The sequence below is a fragment of the Humulus lupulus genome, chromosome 7 (genome assembly GCF_963169125.1).
Source record: "Humulus lupulus chromosome 7, drHumLupu1.1, whole genome shotgun sequence".
In the NCBI taxonomy this organism is placed as follows: domain Eukaryota; kingdom Viridiplantae; phylum Streptophyta; class Magnoliopsida; order Rosales; family Cannabaceae; genus Humulus; species Humulus lupulus.
In genome coordinates, this window is record NC_084799.1 from 48,019,934 (window position 1) to 48,041,795 (window position 21,862).

General features: G+C 35.6%; 1 pseudogene; it reads right to left on the reverse strand.

The window, feature by feature from the left end:
* Positions 1 to 442: 442 nt before the first annotated feature.
* The window catches only part of LOC133791665 (cysteine-rich receptor-like protein kinase 10), a 47,250-nt pseudogene continuing 25,830 nt past the window's right edge, over positions 443 to 21,862 (reverse strand).

Consider the following 21,862-nt stretch of genomic DNA (forward strand, 5'->3'; position numbering starts at 1 on the left):
CTTTATATATATATGTATTAGTTTTAAGTATTATTAATTAGAATATTGATGATTAATATATTGCTAAAAAAATAACATTGTTTATGTGGGGAAAGAACAAAAATCAGATTATAATATGTTTAAGTATAATTTGTATTATGAGTTTGAATTAGTAGTTTTCTATGAAGTTAATAAATAAATTAGAATAAAAAATTATGTTATATCTATGAAGTTAATAACTTGATCAAGTTATTGACAATGAAAGCTTATTTTGTCTTTACGATTTCGTTCTTGTGGTTTTTCAGGCCACATAAACAATCAGTATATTACTTGCTTCTGGGAGCTTGTTAAATCTGGAAAAAGTAAAATCGAGGCTCAAAATATATTAAAGGTGCAACACTTGCTCACTCTGTTACCGTTTTTTTTTTACAATTTATTGTTTTATGTTTAAGAGCACAATAACTTACTGAGTCCCAACTATTGTGGCAGTATTAGCTTGACTTTCAGTTCCTGCAAAAATCCTTGCCATTCCAAAGTCTGAAATCTTGGGATTCATATTCAAATCAAGTAGTATGTTACTGGCTTTCAAGTCTCTGTGGATGATTCAAAGCCTAGAATCCTCGTTAAGGTACAGAGCTCCTCTTGCTATTCCATTTTCAATATTAACCTGTGTGCTCCAATCTAGTTGTGCACATTTCCTTGAATCTAACCATCACAAGTGCGAGAAAAATGCAGTTTAGAGTAGGAAACATAACTATACATCTATAATTTAGTATGATGATACAAGGTCCTGAAATCAGAGGACTTCAGAGAAAAGAATGTATACAAATATTTATATTATTACTAAACAAAATGATGTCTATGCTGTTGGTTGGCAAGTATTCGTACACAAGTATCTTTTCCTTTCCATCTACACAGAAACCCAAAAGCTTGACAAGATTGTAATGTTGAAGTTTCAATATCAGTAGAACATCATTAGTGAATTCTTCTGAACCTTGCTCAGAACATATTGAGAGCCTCTTCACTGTCACTTCCTTTCCATCTCTTAGTGCCCCCTGCAAATAACCATTTTGTTTTTGTGTAATCCTATATATGTTGACTTCTTTTTCAGATTGAAAAAAAGATAATAAAGAAATACTTTATTAATTACCTTGTAAACAGGGCCAAAACCACCCTCTCCTAACTTGTTTGAATCAGAAGAGTTGTTAGTAGAAATTTTTATGGAAGCCAAATCAATGTATGGAAACTCCTGATCTGTTGAATCATCTCCATTGATGTTCTTATGAGAAATTTTCCAGAGATTTTCATTATTCCCTGAATAAGGAATCAAGCTGACGATTAAGTAGAGAACAAAAATAAAAAATAAAAAAGACAAGCAAGTTACTCTTAGATAAGCTTGAACAAAATCTTTATTACTCTTTTTGTGTCTTCTGTTAAGTGCATAATAGCAAGCATATGAACCAAGAACTTCTATCACAAGACATGATATAACAACAACTACCAATGCAAATTTCCATCTTTTATTTCTTCCATTATCTACAATTCAAATCAATCAATTAGATAATATCTCTCTATTTCTTTTTCACATAAGCTAGTAGGTAAAAGAAAAAAAAAAAGAAAAAAAAAACAAGAATCTTCATGATGAATAATTAAGAACCTTCTCCATTCTTATTATTAGCCATAGAATCAGATTCACCCATATAAAACGCATACAACTCATATCTCAAGTAGCAGCTTCGACTAAGAAGTCTAACTCCAATTGAGTAATAATAAACATCCAAAATCTCTTCTGTGGCACTTCCAAGACATTTCTTATAGTCATCTGGGGACAAGTCTCTAGTGCATTGTACTAAAGCGTATACAGTATTATCCATATGTTGGAGGTTATACTGAAACAGACTAAATTAGTATAATAGCTTTTTGATGCAAGGATAGTAGTTTTAGTTTCTTGTTCCCAGATACCGTTTCTTAATATTTGAGTTGTTTAAAATATGGTTTGAGTTGCTCCTTTTTGGGCAAGTGTTTTTTCTCTTTAGTTTTTGTTTGTGTGTTTTTGTCTCATCCCATTGCACTCACTTTAGTTCTTTTTTCTCTGTCCTGGACTGGTTACATTTGTTGAGTTCATGCAAAAAAAATTCAAATTTCACACCTGCAACTATTCTTTGAAAAAGTGATTGTTTGTTAATCAAAATATCAAAAATGTATTGTTATGCTCAATATTTTTGTTTATGAATGTCCTAAAATTGTGCCTAAAATATAGCTTCCAATCCTGTTTCGATTTAGGCTTCTTGGCTCCTTCATTTCCCCGTCTTTTTTCAACAAAGATTAAGAAGATTACTCAATTTACTATTCTCCAATCTAAAACATTTTTACTCAACTTACAGAACATATGTTCTGGATGTTATTTATCTTGGTTCTTAGCCTGCATCTGAAGCTTTGTTCTGCTTTCTTATTGAAATAGTTTTTATAAAAAAAAGGAACAGGAAAATTTAAGGACTTATGGATGCCATGCGCTATATGTTTTATGATGGCATGAAGATAATGAAAACCTTGAGGCTCTGGAGACCAACATTGTTAAAAAAAAGTTCACTAATAATTTTGTTTTACTTAGTGAAGATAAAAAATATTATGAAATGCTTGGTCCTGGTCCTTGGAGCTTGTTTTTTCACCCTGTGCTTTAACTTTGCAGCCTTTGCAGCTTTTGAGGGTTGTGTTCTGTCATGTTAATATGTATTACACATTCTTACAAAAAAGAAAAAACAAAAGGAAAAATTCTCAAACTTTTTATTCCATTAGACCATTCTCTTTTATTTCTTTATTTATTAGCCCAGTTTTCCAAGGTTCCTACTTTCCTAGTTGGTCCTGGTCTGGTGGTACAAAAAGTGTTTGATTATACAACTTGTTGTAAAGTATCTGATAAATTGGGTGTTAAAAGACAGGTTAATTAAGATATGTGTCATGATGTATCATTGGTTATTGGTTTAACATTTTTTTTTGAATTTATTTTAAGTGGGAATGTTTCTCTGCTTTGTCCTAAGATCTTCTATTCATGTTTAGTTTTGGTATTTGGGAATTTCAGCTATGCTAATGAAATATAAACACGGATAGAGATATGGAGTTTTGCTTTGCATAAGTCATTCATTAGTCCTGTAAATCAAAATGCATTCCATGCCAATCAGATTCGTTTTGTTTATGAATGTCCTAAAATTGTGCCTAAAATATAGTTGCTTATTTGAATATTTGTGGAAAGGGATAATGCTGTTTATTTGATACAATGAAAGACCACATTCTGAATCTCTTTGTAAGATCTTAACAAGTTTTTCTTAAGCTATTTTAGCAGCTAATGTTACTGATTGAGGTTCACTAATTTTATTATCATATCTAGTATCAAGAAAGACTACATGCTAACATTTTCTTGTGCAATAGTGACAACTTCTTTTATTCATACATTTTTCTTTTTTGGGAGTTTCCAACTTTCATGTTTCAGCTATATTAGGATTGATATTTAGTTAAATATAATACTAATATGTTTCAATCACTACACATTGTATGTATGTATGTACGTGTGTATATGGTTTTTCTCTGTTTTCTTTTGATTAATTTTTAGTCATTTTATTCAGCTCTCATTTTGCTCATTTTTTGTGGAAAAGTTTGTAATTATTATGCAACTTATATGAGCATAGAAGAGGTCTCTTTGACTCATTGGATTCGAGAGTGATAGATGCCAATCTTTTGAACTATTACCATACTGTTTATTTGACTAAATTTTGCAGTGTTTTAAAAAATTTCAGAGCAACATCATGAGAAGGTTTGCCTTGGAAACCTGAGGAGATTTCAATTTAGAGAGCTTCAGATGGCAACAAACAATTTCAGCAGTAAGTACTTGGTTGGATGATGAATTGAAGGATGGAGCAAGTTTCATGCATGATTTACTTTTGTGTATTTTGTAATGTTTCTGTTTTTCATTTTTAAAGTAAAAAATGTTCAAGATTATATAACTTTATTATGTTATGCTTTCAAATTTAAATTAGAACTAAGATCTCATGAATTAGACATATTCATGTTTTGAATTAGTTATTAATTAATGTAATACTTATGGTTTATCAATCTATTGAGAATTACATTTTATGATTAATTTTGATTTTTTTTTTATCAAAATACAATAATGAAAATCTTTTAATTAAAAAAAAAACCTTATAAGTATACTTATCAAAATAAAATTTAAAATATATTATCCACACTAAAGTAACAAAATTTTATTACTAGACTTTTAATATGTTATGATTTAAAAATATATTATAAGCATAACAAATCATTATGATTTATATAATATAACAAACTAAAAATGCTATCAAAATAATCAAATGTAACAGTGGAAAAGTGTTATGCATAAAGTATAAGATTAAACTCCAAATTTATAATCAAATACTCTAACTATATGTTATTATTTGAATATTATAGCAACTAAAAATGTGTTATTGAATAGTTTAAGATAACATTGAACATAACATTCGAATACTGTTATAGAAAAGACAGGACTTTTAATAACAGGGGTTATGTTAGCATTTTCAGAAGCGTTATCAATACTCCCGGTTAGCAGTTTTTAAGTGTTATGAATACTGTTTTTTCTTGTAGTGTAAGCGCAGACCGATATGGTTAGGCCTATCATGGAGCATGGTGTAAGGAAACTTATACAAGATCTTTATTTATTTTCATGTATATCTAATATTAAACAAATTAATACGAGATAGCCTAAAACATGTTTCTAAAATTGAATTCAAAGAGAAACAAAGAATAGAATACTTACAGTATACGTAGCGGAATGAAACAATCCTTCCTTCAGTTTCTCTAACTCTTATATCCTCTCTGTCGCGGAGTATTATCAACTAACTGAACCGATCTTCTATTTTCTTCACAATCTTCCAATGTATCATTAGAACCACCTAGATTGGTGTGGGAAATTCTCAACACATGAGATAGATACAGAGAAGAAGAAGAGAAAGTAATCAAAGAGGCTTAGAAAAGGACTTGTGTTTAGAGAGAATCTAAAACTATCAGAAAACCAGTGATCAAACTTATCTGTCGTCTCAGAAATCTTAACTAATGACTTCTCTCTAAGCACTCATTTTATAGACTCAATTATGCCCTTTAATTTAATTAAAAAATCAATAAAATAATAGCCATTTTGAAGCCCTAGGTCGAAATTATCATGGGCTTTAGGCCTGTGAAATTTTCCATTTGATTATAAGCCCATTGGACTTAAAATCAAGGCCTGGATTATTTTATATTGATTTAATTAATTAAATAATTATTTAAATCATTTATCAAATTAATTATTTATAATTTGAAATTTGATTTAAACTTATTTATTAATTTAGATACCAATTTATCTTAATTAATAAATCTGCCATAATTTCTCTTTTCTTCTCAAAATTACACAACTCTGTGAAACTATCCAAAATTGACCTGGTCAACTTTGATAATTCTAATTGATAATTAAATCAATTAATTGAGACTATCTAGATGATTTTATCCAAGGTACAATGAGGACCATGGGCCTATGAAATCAAGCTCCAATAAGTTATCATAAATCTAACAAATAAATTTACTAACTTATTAATTCCTCGTGACTCCACTATAGACTCGGAATTGCACTCTTGAATTTATAGAACGCTCTATAAAAAATATAGATACGCTATTAATTATCCATTGTTACAACCATAATTGTCACTCAATCTTCTATAGACGGTCTACAATGAGATAGGACTAAAATACCGTTTTAACCCTTATTGTATTTTATCCTTAAAACACTTAGTTCCTTGTAAATGATATTTCAGTAAACTAATTTAATTACTGAAATGAGATCTCTATCATTTAACACCTTGAACCAAACTAAAAGGAAACCATCATTTAACTTCTTCATCAGAAGCTATAGATATTCATATCTATCATTAACACTCCCACTCAATTATACTACCGAGTTCCTAAGATGTAAGTATGGGCTAGTCCGTAGGGTAAGCTGGTAACAAACAAGTCAAAGAACTCAAATAATACAATCAGTTAGAATTCTAACCACTCAGAATTGAGATTGAATTGACCTATGGTCAACTATATGATATGACTAGAATAGATAATAACGGTATGTTTACTTATCTTATCAACTGTCAATATCGGTCCTGTCCGATGTAACAAATACATCCGATCTTATCTACTTTGCTAATGTTATGGAAATAACATAACACTGTAATGTGTAAGTAGATCATATCGTAGATTGGCAAGTTAGTGTAAATCCGGTGCACTGACTAATCATAGGACTAACTTATTTTGAACATATAATCATATTTATATTCCACTGTGATTACGTCACTATAAATAAGATTAGATATATGCTCGAGATTTAATAGAAGTTTATATTAAACAAATAATCATGAAAATAAAACATGTGAGCAAAGTGATTGACCAAGTCATAAAATGATTTCTATTCTTTTATTGATAATAAAATGAGATTACAAAGAATTTGGGTTTTAATTAGGGCATAAAACCCCAGCAAACTCAAACTTGCACTAATTGAAACTAATGCCTTAATTCTACTAATCCCATCTCCTTGATAAGCTTATCAAATGTAGCTTCTGGTAGTGTCTTTGTAAACGGATCCGCAAGATTGTCTTTAGTTGCAATCTTCATTACCTTCACATCTCCCTTGGCCACATATTCTCGAATAATGTGATACTTCCTTTTTATATGCTTACTCCTCTTGTGACTTCGAGGTTCTTTCGAGTTGGCTATCGCTTTTGTATTGTCACAAAATAACACAAGTCGTTTATCCATTTCTGGAATAACACCAAGATCCTAATAGAACTTCTTTAGCCACACTATTTCCTTAGCTGCTTTTGATGCGACTGTGTACTCAGCCTCCATGGTGGAATTTGAGATTGCAGACTGCTTTACGCTTCTCCAAATCACAGCTCCACCCCCAAGAGTAAACACCATTCCAGAAGTAGACTTCCTGTCATCGACATCAGTCTGAAAAACGGAATCGGTGTAGCCTACAGGGTTCAGAACACCACCCTTGTAGACTAACATAAAATTCCTAGTCCGTCTCAAATACTTCAGGATATGCTTAATTGCTATCCAATGTTCCGGTCCTGGGTTTGACTGATACCTGCTCACTACTCCCATTGCATAGCAAATGTCTGGTCTAGTACACAACATGGCATACATCAGACTTCCAACTGCAGATGCTTAAGGAACTTTTCTCATTGCATCTTCCTCTTCAGGAGTCTGGGGAGACTGCTTCTTTGAAAGATGAATTCCATGGCGGGACGGTAGACGCCCTTTCTTGGAATTTGTCATTGAGAAACGTTCAAGCACTTTATCTATGTAAGCTGCTTGAGATAGAGTTAAGAATCTGTTCTTTCTATCCCTGATGATCTGGATACCTAGAACATAACTTGCTTCACCCAAATCCTTCATCTAGAATTGAGTGCTCAGCCAATTCTTCACATCTGATAATTTCTTAACATTGTTTCCAATGAGTAAGATATCATCTACATAAAGAACCAGGAATACCATTATTTGATTTGCCTTCTGTTGGTAAACACAAGGCTCATCAATATTTTGTTCAAAGCCATAGGTCTTGATTATTTCATCAAACCTAAGATTCTAGGAACGAGAAGCTTGCTTAAGTCCATAGATGGACCTATTCAACTTGCAAACTTTTCCTTCTTGTCCATATACTTTAAATCCTTCTGGCTGATCCATTAAGAAAAGTTGTCTTGACGTCCATTTTCCAGATCTCATAGTCGAGAGCGGCTGAGCATGGCTATCAGACTAAAAGTTTCTTCATAGTCCATGCCTTCTCTTTGGGTATAACCGTTTGCCACTAATCGAGCTTTATAAGTCTCGGTATTTCCATCAACACCTCATTTTTTCTTGTAGATCCACTTGCACCCAATGGCCCAAAAGTCACTAGGTGCTTCCACAAGATCCCAGACAGAATTTGAGTACATGGACTCCATTTCTTGTTTCATGGCTTCGAGCCATAGTTCCTTTTCAGGGCTAGCCATTGCCTGTTTGAAAGACAACAGATCATCATCACTAGTGTCACCAACAACCATATTGGTTTCACCATCAATACCATAGCGATCTGGGTTCCCAGAAACCCTCCCACTACGACGAGTCTCCGTGACTGTTTGCTCAGGAACAGTTGTACTTTCTTCATTTAAATCGACTAGTGTCGGTTGGACATGAAGAGTGGGAATTTCATCATCAACTCGCATTGATGACGATGGACCATTGGTTGGAGTCATGTCTTTGACCATCTCCTCTAAAACTACTTTGCTGCGAGGTTTAAAGTTCTATACAGTCATTTTTCAGAAAAGTAGCATTTGTAGAAGTAAACACTTTCTTTTCTGAATGACTATAAAAAATTCCACCCCGAGTACCTTTAGGATAGCCAACAAACATGCAAACTTCAGTTTGAGGTTCTAGATTTCCCTCCTTTTTCCTCAGGACGTGAGCGGGACACCCCCAGATTCTATAATGGCGTAAACTAGGTTCACGACCATTCCAGCATTCTAAAGGTGTTTTGGGGATTGATTTAGACGGCATGACATTGAGAATGTCATTCGCGGTTTCAATTTCATGTCCCAGAACGAATTTGGTAGAGTTGAGTAACTAAGCATGCATCTAACCATTTCCAATAAAGTTCTGTTCCGGCGTTCCGCTACACCATTTTGTTGCGGAGTACCTGGGGCAGTAAGTTGTGATAAAATCCCAAGTTTAGTTAAATGATCTTGGAACGGCATATCCAAATATTCTCCACCCCTATCATATCGCAAGATCTTTAACGTTTTACCTAATTGGTTCTGAGCCATTGCTAGGAATTCTTGAAACTTTGAAAATGTTTCTGATTTCATATGCATTAGGTAAAGAGATGAGTATCTAGAGTAATCGTCAATGAAAGTGACAAAAAACTCAAAACCACCCCTGGCATGTACATTCAAAGATCCACAAACATCTGAATGCACAAGACCAAGTGGTTCTTTGGCCCTATCACCCACAAACATCTGAATACACGCTTGGTCAGTTTTCCTTCTAGACAAGATTCACAGACATGTAATTCACCTAAAGTGAGTTCCCTCAAAGGTCTGTCCTTTGTAAGTCTTTGAATCCTATCATAGCCAATGTGACCTAGTCTTAAGTGCCATAAATACACCATATTATCGTTATCGGTCTTTTGATGTTTATTGGTCCTAGGTTTAACTACTTTGAATAAATCATTATTAAGAGCGAGGGGTTCGTTAGGTCGCAGAATATAAAGCCTGTTTTCCAAACATGCAATACACAATTTTAATCCATTGAAAGAAATAGATATATTAAAACTTGTGAAAGTTATAACAAATCGTTCTAATTGCAACATGGAAACTGAAATTAAATTTCTACTAAAATCCAGAATAAAAAATACATCTTTTAAAATTAAAAATTTATTTTCGAACTTCAGACGAGCTCTTCCTCTAGCTTGGATCGCAACGAATGCTCCGTTCCCAACTCTAAGCTTTAAGCCTCCTTTGTCCACTTCCTCCCACGATTCAAGAAGTTGTAAAGGGTTACAAACATGGTTGGTAGATGCAGAATCAATAATCCAAATGGAGTTATCATTCTCTAAAACACATGTTTCTAAGATAAATGAACTATAATCATTACCTTTGTTTTTCTCTGCTAGAAACTTGGGGCAATCTCGTTTCCAATGCCCCTTCTCTTTGCAGTGAAAACATTTATCTTTACCTTTCTTGTTTTTCATGTTCTTCCCCTTAGGCGTCTGTGCACGTGGTTGTGCACCCGTTTGGCGTCTGTGCACCTGTGCAGGCTTGGGGTTGTAGTTTTTTCCACCTTTCCTCTTGTTTCTAGCTTTCGAAGACGAAGCTGGGTTAGCTTCAGCCTTAGCTAGATCAACAGCAACATCAGTAGTCTTATTTTCTCCTCCTTTACTAGGTCCACCCATGACAGGTTCAATAATCTGAAGCTCGTTCATGAGTTGCGTCAGACCATAGTTGAGTTGAGCACGAACGTGCAGACACGATGCCATCCGAGAATTTACAAAGCCATCACGAATGTGCAGAGACAGTGATATCCAAGCATTTACGGTGTCATCACGAGCATTGGCGGTGCTATCACAAACGTGCGGACACAATGCCTGTTCTGGGGATTCCTCAATCATGACGAATTCAGATTTGTCACCAATCAACTCTATGTTGATATTCTGCTTCCAATTAAGGAAGTTTTCTCCGGTGAGTTTCTCCATCGAAAGTTGAGAAAGGATGGGAGTAGACACAGACACTACTTAGCTTAAAACTACAAATTACCAATAAAATAGAAATCAATCACATTTGCTCAATAAAACTTCTATTCACACAAATTTCAAGAAATATCACAACATATATAAAAAAATATGTAAGATATGAGAAAAAATACCAAAAACAATCATATCTCTATTTCTTTAGGTTTTAAACTAATCTATGATATCCTTGTCCCAGTTGGCGAGAGTAAAAAATATCACTAGTTAAATAAAGTTGTAAACTCATTTAATAATGGACACCACTATTAACAACTTACTATTCGATCAAAATAAGAAAACAAAATCTCTTATTTTATGAGCTAGACCCACGGTTTCAATAATCATAGATTTAGTCCTAGTAGTCACCGTAGGGGTGAGTCTAGTAGAATTTGACCTATAATTATCTATCTTTCGAAATCTAACCTAGTCAAAATAACTAATGAACACCTTCTGTAGGGGGACGAATCAAAGTGCCTCGAGGCCCCATTAAGCTATTGACTATGTTAAACCAACGGTGGAGATAGAATAAAATTCTTAAAATAAGCTCATTATAAAATTGAAAATAGTATTTTTATTATTTATTTTTAGAAAATTAATGACTATGGTTTTCCAAAAAAATAAAACAAATTAAATTTTTTAAAACCAAAGTCCTATAATTTCCTATTAATTCTAAAGTTTCACATTGAAACAAATTCAATTAATTTAGAATTAATTTGTTGCTAACCAATATTTAGGTTTAACGTAGTGGGAGTGTGAGTTATCGAGTCGTACCATTGACAACACTGTAGGCAGATTACCCAAAAAAGGTTGTCAGGTCTTCCTCTGAGGCAGCTAATCTGCATTGGCTGACACCTGACTTATCCTTAAGACTTCGAGGAGTAGGTCCTTGGCCTGGAATATAACTGAGGGTATGGAAAAACGTGGACTACCAAGCATCCCCGGGATATAACCTCATGAAGACATTCATAGCTCTTGGGTCATGGCCCAGGAGAGATGTCGACGCCCTCTCATTATCCGAGGAGAATGTCCTCCAACCGTGGACTAACCTCCCGAGGACATATCCTTTGGGCGTTGCCTCATAAAAAAGAGGCACGTGTCCTACTCGGGTGATCACGTTGTTGGGAATTGTGCCCTGAATGCATATGTAGTAGACAATGTTTTATGAAATAAATAAATAAATTGAATTTGTTATGCATATATTTTATGGACTATATTATTCTGTGATAATATTATGTAAATATCATAAAATATTCCTAAGTTCATATATGTAATCTCAAACACGTATTGGTACGAGAGGACTGTGTTTGAGATAAATGAACTTAAATAGTTCGCAGTAAAATAAAGTTATGGAATCTTTAGATTAATTACTACAACTACAGTCCACTAGTATTATGAATACATGTGATCTAGATCCGGATCACTAGTGTGGTAGGATACTTTAGTGGAGGTGCTTTATATATTAGAGAATATATATAGAACAGGACTAAATATGTTTATTAATACTTAGTTAAATATCGTTTCGAAGTATTAATTAAATATATCAACTGATGATCATATACAAATAGACCTTAATCCTGAAGTTACTACGACCTCCTGTTTATGTTATATGAGTTATTTGATTCACTCGTTAGGGTCTGTCAGAATGATCAGGCTAGAAACTTTCGTTTTGGGAACTCATTAATGTAGATGGTTGGGGACATAGTATACATATATGGAATCTATGCCTTCTCATAAGAGATTGAATAATAGTTCTCTTAAGGGTTGACTTTTAGGACGGAAAAGTTATTGAGCTCAAATTCATAATTTAGTTATGAATTAACCTTCACCAGTAATAAATTAAGATTATTTAATTAAAGAGTTTGATTAATAATCTCAAATTTATTGGAGCTTGGAATTATAGGTCCATAGGTCCCCATAGTAGTTCTATCAACACTATTCAAGATAAGAGTTGATATGAAGGGAAATATAATTTAAAGACATATTTAAGAAGAAATTTGTTCTTCGAGCCAAATATGCAATTATATGATAATAGTGATTAATTAATTAATTACAAGTTAGTTGCAGTTAACAAAATTAATTAATATTTAATTATTATATAATTTTCAAAATTATATTAAATGAATAAATTAATTTTGAAATTTAATTAAATAATTAATTAATTATGATTTTTGAAATTATAATAAATTAAATATTTATTTTTGAAAATATTGGATTTAATTAATTAGTAAAATTAATTAAATATCTTTATTTGAGTGGGAGATAATAATATGATAAGTTAAAATTGGATTTGAATTTAAAAGATTAATATTTATTCAAATAATTAACTATATTTGATAATTAGTTAAAAAGATATTTAATTTAAATTTAAATTCAAATTTTAATTAGTTATCAGGTTGTTAGATCTTATCTGACAAAGTAGTTTGAATAAATAATTAAATAAAAATTGAAAAATCAACATTCCTAAAAATAGGGATGCTACACGTGCACACAAAGTCCATGGACTATGTGTGGTGTGTATTGCTATTTTTCAGGGATATAATTTTTATTTTTATTTAATTAATTAATTAATTTATGGATAATTCAAAAATAATTTTTGGATATTTTCATTAATAAAATAAATAATTAATTAAAAAGTAAATTGTAAGTTGGTTACAAATTTATTTTTTAAATTTGAATATTTTCTTTTAAGTGTGACTAATCAGAAAATATACAGATAACTCAAATATCTCAGAAAACTGAGTAAATTTGCTCTGTGAAAAATAGAACGATAGTTTTCTCTCCCTGAAAAATAAAGAACCATTTCTCAGGCCTATTCTCTTGATCTCATGTGTTGAGTACATCAAACATAATCACAAATAATCTATCCTTCATTATCTAAATGCCCACACATTTCTTGAGGTGTAGAGAATGCTTTGGAAGATCTTGGTGTGAGTACTTGAAAGCAGCTTGGATGGGAAGATCGTTCTAAATATGAAAAGATAGCAAGGACCCTTCATAGGCTTCAAGAGGTATGATTTCTATTCTTAACTTGCTTATGATTAATGTATGTATATTAATGGATCCGCATATTTAAAGGTAGTTTAAATATCTTACAAATTTTTTGTTGTACACTGGGCCAACCCCACCACCATTCCGCTGTGTATTAGGAAACTCGTTCCTAACAATTGGTACCAAAGCGGTCGTTAATCTCTGCATACATTAATTACTGTGTGGGCATAATATGCATTCTTATGTTATTGCAATATATCTGAATGGATGGATGTATGTATGATTGTTATTTATTCTTAAGGGTCGTTAATTATATGGTGTTTTGGGTTTAGGAAATGTTCTTAAAATTCTAGATGAAAAATGTAAGCCATTTTGGAGAATAGGAATTTTTGTAATTTTAATTTTCTGCGTTTGAATTATTTGAAAAATTCTGTAAGGCCCGAGCCCCGAAGCCCGAGCCTCACCCAGCTGCACTGCTGCGTGCCCAACCCCTGTGTGATGCCTGCCCAGCGCGCCCCACACACCTCGCCCAGCCGAGTGCACGCGCCCCTACGCACCATGCCTGCGCACCCAGCATGCCTAGCGCGCCCCTGCGTGCCGCACCTAGCAGCAGCCCGTGCGCCCCAGCCGCACCTCCCAGCTGCCAGCCGCATGCCCCATGCCGAGCCACCATATGCAGCCGCCCATAGGGTTTTTAAACCCTAGGGCTTGCATCCAAAAATTATCCATTTAAATTATGGGCTTAATTAATGTAGCGTTCTGGTTACCCCAGAACAGTTACGGTGAACCGGAAATTTGACCCGCCACCCGAGTCCTTTGGTTAAAAATGTGTTCTAAGTGTTATTAATAGGTTAAGGTGGAAAATAAATAAAAAGAAAGGATATATTTTATTAAATACATAAAACTGTTAATGGGCCCACAAGAACATTTTCAAGTTATTTACAACTCAAAATGGTCATTACTGTTTCAAAATTACAAACCCGCCGACCTAAGCGGCAAAAATAGGGTAAACCCCCTAGTTCCTCTGAGCAGTCCTTGGTCGTGGTGGTCAAGCTGCCGCATATGTACACATCACCACCTAAGCTCTCCACTCAAGGCTGGGTGAGCTTTTCTTTCCCTTTACCTGCACCACATAGCACCCATGAGCCAAGGCCCAGCAAGAAAACACAATAAAGCATGATATGATATCATCAATGATCATAATAATCATTCAGGACCATCAGTCCAAACAAATAGGTGACAATTGCAAAAGTCACTAAATTGGGTCTAGCTCCCTTTAGCCTTGTGACGATAAGGTCACCGGGGCTTAATAGATAAGTGAACTTTTATTAGTTCGAAAAGGATAGGTGCATGGTGACTAGTCACCAACATAACCTTCCTCATGACCATAGAGTCATAACTCTAGAACATCGTTCCCTAGCCATGTGACAAACAGTCACCTGGGCCTTTGGCCCTGGCTCTAGTAACTAGTCTTAGACTAGACAAGCGCTTATAAGTTCATCGACCTTAGAGTTGGTCCAGCGTTAATGCCTTAGAGCCATTCAACGCTGATATTGATTAGATCTAATCTTCATTTGGCCCTACGTTCATGACGCTATGCCATTTCTGACTCTTAGGTCAGTATCCCTAACTAGTCAGTACATATACAAGTATACAACATTCGCTAGCATTTAATAGGCAATCCATGTCCACATTTATCAATCAACATGCCTCAATAACAATCACGCATGTCATATATATACAGGGTGCAGTTTTCTTACCTCCTGTTCAAGCGAGAGATAATAATAAGAACGATTCCTGAGAACGATCGACCTTTTGGCTAGCGCTACAGCGCTAGTCACAGACCAACAACACTTTGTTTTCCCCTCTTCGACTTTCCTCGAACCAAAAGCCCTTGGAACCTTTCCAACCCTCAATTACACACCAAATTGAGTCTACCATCACCTATATCTCACCCCATACAACTCAATAACACAAGACTTAACCACATGCATCATCAAACTAGAAAAACAAACATTGAACCTAAAAACTGAAAGATTCAACCAGAAACTCAGATACTTAGAACATCAAAGCCAGAACTAGTTACCTTCTATGGAGGATTTCGACCTTAAGTTATCCCTAGCATCCAACCAGCCTCAAGCCCTTCAACTCCACAGGTTCATATCCCTTTATTCCATCCAAAACTCAAACTTAGAAACCATCTCATTAAAACCTAGAAAAACACATTAGGAAAACTTAAAACTTACCTCAATTGACTGGCTAGACCCTGCTAGTTCTTCTAGTTCACCAAGGTCCTTAGCCCTAGGCTCCATCCTGAGCTTACTCTGGAATTCCAGCTCCAAAACTCACAAAGAATGGTGAAGAGATGACCCAGCTGAATGAGAGAGAGAGAGATAACTCTAAGTGTCCTGTTTTTCTTTCTTTCCTTCTTCTTTTCTTTTCCTTAAGCTTCCGAGTCTATCTACAACTTCCACTAAAATTATAAAGCAGAATATAGCCTATCCTTTAGTAAGCCAAATGACCACCTTGCCCTCCCAATAATAACTAAACCTTTAAATCATCCTAGGGGCATTTTGGTCATTACTCCCAATTCCCGCTAATTCCTTTAATGTCTTTCATATTTACCGCTTACTTTCCAATACCCAACTAATCACCAATTATATTTCTCAATATCAAATCGTCTTCAATATATTCTCCAAATTCCCAGATACATCCCCAGGCTCACCCCGAGCCGGGTATAAATCCCCACTGTGACTTTCTCGCTAAACCGCTTGTTAGGATCGCCTTGAGCCACAAGCTGCAAACATACCCACATAATAATGTGGTCTCAACATTAGCCTACCAATATACACACAAGTATGCAATTACGCTCTCAATGAGACAAATTACCAAAATACCCTCACAATAGAGTATATAACCCCATGCTTGCCTTTATCATCATATAATAATATGACCCACATAATCATGCATATAATCATATAATAGCACAATAAATCAATTATGGCCCTCCCGGCCTCCTAATCAAGGTCTTAAACCTTATTAGGAAATTTGGGTCGTTACAACTATCCCCTCCTTACAAAAATTTCTTCCTCGAAATTTTATCTGAACTGCTCGGAATATAAATTCCGCACAACTGATTCCAGTTACCCCGGTCATTCCTTGACCCTACTATTTCTAGAGCGTTACCTTGACTCAAGGTACAATCCTGTTCTTCAAAACCTTAATCTTTCTATCTCATAACTGAATTGGTCACTCCACATGGAATAACTCCATCTTTAACTGCAGATTCCTATCAATCAACACATGAGTTTCTCCAACACATGTCCTCAACATGGAGTACAGAATACACTGCGTACAACTAACAGTGCACAAAACTGTGATCAACTTAAAAACAACCTCACTGATCCTTTCTTGGATCCATACAGTCTTAATACTCTGGGGTCCAACTAGCTCTTCACCCCTTTATCTCTGGTAATATCCTAAGGAAGATACCATCTTCTACTTGAAACTCCATACTCCTGTTTCCTAATTCAGTAAAGCTTTTCCATTTACTTTGAAAGGTGAGTTTCCATGTTCTAACCTTTTAATAATCTCAATTATCCCCTGAACTACCTCAGGATCCAAATACAACATCTCATTTATCTCATTCCAACGAATGGGTGATATACAATCCTTATTATACTCCATCTTATCAAGTGTTCTTCCAATAACTAGATAACTCCATTTCTCTCTGATTTACCATCAGTCTGAAAATAATAAAATTCATCAGATTCCGATTATCTATTCATCGCCTTCCTTAATCCTCCCAAGACATGAGAGTAAAATAAAGTCCTCATTCAATGAAATTAACCCCGAATTCCATGGAGGCTTACCATCCATCTCGCTTAGAGTTCAGAATACTGGTCAGTTGAATAAATTATCCTTACTAATAAAAGCAAGTTCTCCCCAGATGTTGGTTGATAATTACCCAACCGTCTTGGCAACCTCTCTGCGATACCTATCACGATTTTTCCTTATTCCCATTATAGCATATTCAAAGGCTGCGATGCCTATCACGATTTGTTAAGAATTTTGTCCCTCATTCATTATATTCCTCTCCACCTAGGCCTCCAATACAAAACCTTCAGATTATGGTACCTTTTTCCTGATATCTGGATGAAAAGATCAAGAGAGTAATACAAGATTCATCCAGAATTTCCATGTAATTTCGGTGCCCATTAAAGTCCAGATTTGATCCTTATGTCACAATAAACTTATACATGACACTGTAAAATCCTTAGCTAACCCAATTACGATTTTGCCTTTAACTCCTTTTATTTGGGATTTCCTTAACTATCTTTCTTTGACCCTTCATATGATAATAATTCTAAGTATCAACTGGCTATCAAGCCCACTAGAAACTCCACTCTAGATCTAGTCGGATCCTTTAACCAACATCATGCATAGACCATCATTTCCTCCTATCCTTGAAGTGTCATAGAAACTCACCAATTGATTCTAACTTGTAAAAAAAAAACGTAGAACACCACCCAAATACATGTACCACCATGCCTGCCTAAGGAAACACTTACTCCCAAGGCATTCCTTAACCTTGACAAAGTTCCAACCAGAATACATCACTATGCCGTCGATCAAGACAATCACAAATCTAAATTAGATAATCTTTGAATACTCTTTTGACTTATTTCACAAAAAAAAATTTGGCATTGACCAAACCCTCAACACATGACCCAGCATCCTCAGTGCCCTTATCTAATATAATAGCAATCTCCCACCTATCCTCTTCTCTGATCTCCAGCTGGTAATAACCAGATCAAAGATCCCTAACTGTTCCTGATCTCTTCCCTTCCTGTAGCTTAACCTTGAATACCTTTGAAGAATGAAGTTAATACCCTCTGAAACCTTACCTCTGACCCTGCTACTTCAGTCGTGATATCATCAGTATAGTAGTCGTTCACGTTCCACTTCTAGCTGGGGAGTAATTCAACTCTTCGTTAGTGAACCTGAATGCAACCCATCCATGTCATTTCTCTATTCTCTGCTTGTCGGACTTACCCATACTGTTGAAGTACAAAATGATTAGGAATCCTTACTATTAATGCATCACACCCCGCTCGGTACAAGTAATAATTCCTGAGATGTCTCTTTCCTTGATCCTTATCTAGTAATAACCAGATCGATGATCAACTCCTAAAGACATCGTCCAGTCTCGTAATGAGGCATTTAAACTCTTCATCCCTAGCAGGCAATATCCACGAGTCCCACGATACAATATTCTGTCCAATTCACTTGTAAGTCGCGTACTTTTCCAGGTGATCCAATAATTCCTTAAGCCAAACTAATATCCTTCCTCATAGCGTCCCTGATACCAAATCCTTCCATACCTAAGTTTCAAACTGTACTCAAAAGCTTCTAGCATACTCATCTGCACCCTTACTGACTAATTTAATTTCCATTCGGTCTAATCAATATACTTTAAGAGATGCTCATGACTATCTAAAGTTGTCCCTTATGTAACACATTAACTTTCCTCAACAAATACTCATCTGAATCTTTCCTATTAGACACACAGCACCAAGTCCTTTCAGTTCTTTTTCTAACCAGAGAAAAAGCTATCCAATCCACTGGTCACTTCCGAGGAACTAACCTTGGGCTCTAAATGAATAAAATATCCCAGTCTTCCCTATCTTGATGGCCAACCTGTAAATTGAACCCCCTTCCCGTCCAAACCAGGAGCCATAAAGCCACCGAAGGTTCTCATTATTCCGATCACTGAGTAGCCACACTTACTAAATTTCCACGAACGAAAATATCATCATTTGTATCCCTTTCATCTTAGATAATGAGGCCCTCTCCCTACTGCCCAAGCACAGACAACCATCTCAGAGTTTAACTCACAAATGACTTATCATCTCCGGCTACATCCATTTGTACCATAACCCATAGTGGATCGATCAATCCACCAAACTCGATAATATATATTGCCATTATCTTACCACTTTCGACATCCTTTTGCCACAAATGCCCAATACGGCTACTCTGTCCCAATTTATCCTTCTCATATTACTAAGAACAAGATTAACCACACCCATTCACTAATCGATTCCTGAACAAACCCAAACCTTCCTTGAAACTAGAGGATAATACTTCCAAGATCTGCCATACAATGATTCTTGTCTGTTCCCCCTCAGTAACCTGCTTTTTCATCCATCCAATCCCTTTTATCAGACCTCACAGCTAGCCTCATATATCAGCAAACATCTGCTGCGAATCTCAGGGGCAGGTGGAGGATTCCAACCCTAACTGTCATCTTTTATCCTTACCAAAACCAAAACTGAGTCCAATTAACCATTCTCAACACATACACCCTGAATTAACCTGTCTTCACCGACTAAACCCCTCAGCCCTGATGTTTATACCCAAAACCATCCCAAGGGCAGATCCAAATAACCATAACAATCAAACACACATAAAGCATATCAAACACCCACAATATGCATAAGTTATCAAATTTCTTTATCACTAGATGCGTTCATACCTATTATGCCTTCCATACCGATAAACAGGTATAGCATATAGGTTCAATTTAAACATATAATAATCTGCAATCCATATATCATCATTATCCATGTATTCATCCACATGCAAGAGCAATGCTAATCAGCATGCCTTAAAATCATCACATAGCAGTCAAGGGCCAGGCCCTATCAGTATCTCATGCTCCCTTTTAATCATACCAATTAATACACTCATATTTTATTCAAGCACTTAAGCATACAATTTCATGTATTCCACTACAAACCCTTGAGTCGAGCTTGTCTTTAGCGGCGAGTGTACATGTCCAGCTAATCTTTAGGAACCCATAAACCTAGACAGCTCTGATACCAAGTTGTAACACCCTGGATAACCAAGACCGTTACACTGTGTGTTTAGAATTAGTGCAAGACTTGCTAATCAAGTCATTTAAACAAAATGTGAACCCGACGTCATCAACAGATTAGGAACAAAAGATTTTGGTCACAAACAGTCTATTTTCACTAAAAATGACAGTTTAATACAGGGAAACTAATAACAGGGTTTAGATGACTCAGTTACAGCAAATCTCAAAAGTTATAAATAATTCAAGCCACTCTAATGGCAAAATACACATTTTAGGTTTCCGTCCCTGTACAATTCCTTGACTGTGGCGGCCGAGAAGCTGACAATGTACACCTCGCCCCCAGAGCTCTCCAACTCATGGTTGACTTAGCATACCCTTGCCTTTACTTGCACCACGTAGCACCCGTGAGCCGAGGCCCAGCAAGAAAGCATGATATCATAGCAAGACCAACATCAATAATCAAATATTCCACAATGCATAACTAGGAATTCGACAATTCATAACATTTAACCAATCAGTGATAACACTCAACAAATTAACAATTTTTCATCCAGATAGTCAACCAATCATATCCATAACACAATATTCACGTTCATAATCAACAGTTTATCACATCCATCAAACAATATTCGGGGTCGGCGCCCTTAGGTCGCACCCTCTATTTAATTGACTGTCTTCGGCTCACTTAGGCCGCCCCCAGTGTAATACTCACTGACTTCGGCTAGCTTAACCGAGCTCAGTGATAAATAAGCTGCCTCAGTTACCAGTGGCCGAGCTACGCCCTGTGCACAAATATTGATTTCGATACCCTTAGGCCGGTTATCGCATGTCCCATGGCATAATACCACCTTATGACATGATACACAAAGATAGGGAGCTCTTAGTCCCATCATGTTCACATGGTTAATCACATTCACATAACAAAGCACACAAACATAGGGAACACTTAGTCCCAGCCTAACCACATAATCAGGTGCAGCTTTCTTACCTTTAGATCTGGCTAGCTTGTTCAATTGATCCTCAAGCACGATCCCGTCTGAACCTTAGCGCGTACCAAGTCACAGCCATAGATCAGAATCACCACCAAACTTCAAATCCAAAACCTAGCCTCGGGACCAATCCTGAGCCCCCGGGAAACCCTAATTCCACCAAACGGGGTGGTGGAATCAAACCCCGAGCCTCCGGGCAAAAACCCTAAGGAAAAACTCAAAAACCCCTTTCTGGAGACAGGGTAGTGCTACAACGCTCTAAGGAGGGTGCTATAGGGCTACAAACATAACTAAAACGCCCAGGAAGGCCTAGCCTAGCGCTGTAGCGCCCAAAGGCTAGCGCTACAGCGCTAGTCACAGACCAGCAACACTCTGTTTTCCCCTCTTTGACTTTCCTCGAACCAAAAGCCCTTAGAACCCTTCCAACCCTCAATTACACACCAAATTGAGTCTACCATCACCTATATCTCACCCCATACAACTCAATAACACAAGACTTAACCGCGTGTATCATCAAACTAGAAAAACAAACATTAAACCCAAGAACTGAAAGATTCAACCAGAAACTCAGATACTTAGAACATCAAAGCTAGAACTTGTTACCTTCTATGGAGGATTTCGACCTTAAGTTATCCCTATCATCCAACTAGCCTCGAGCCCTTCAACTCCATAGGTTCATATCCCTTTATT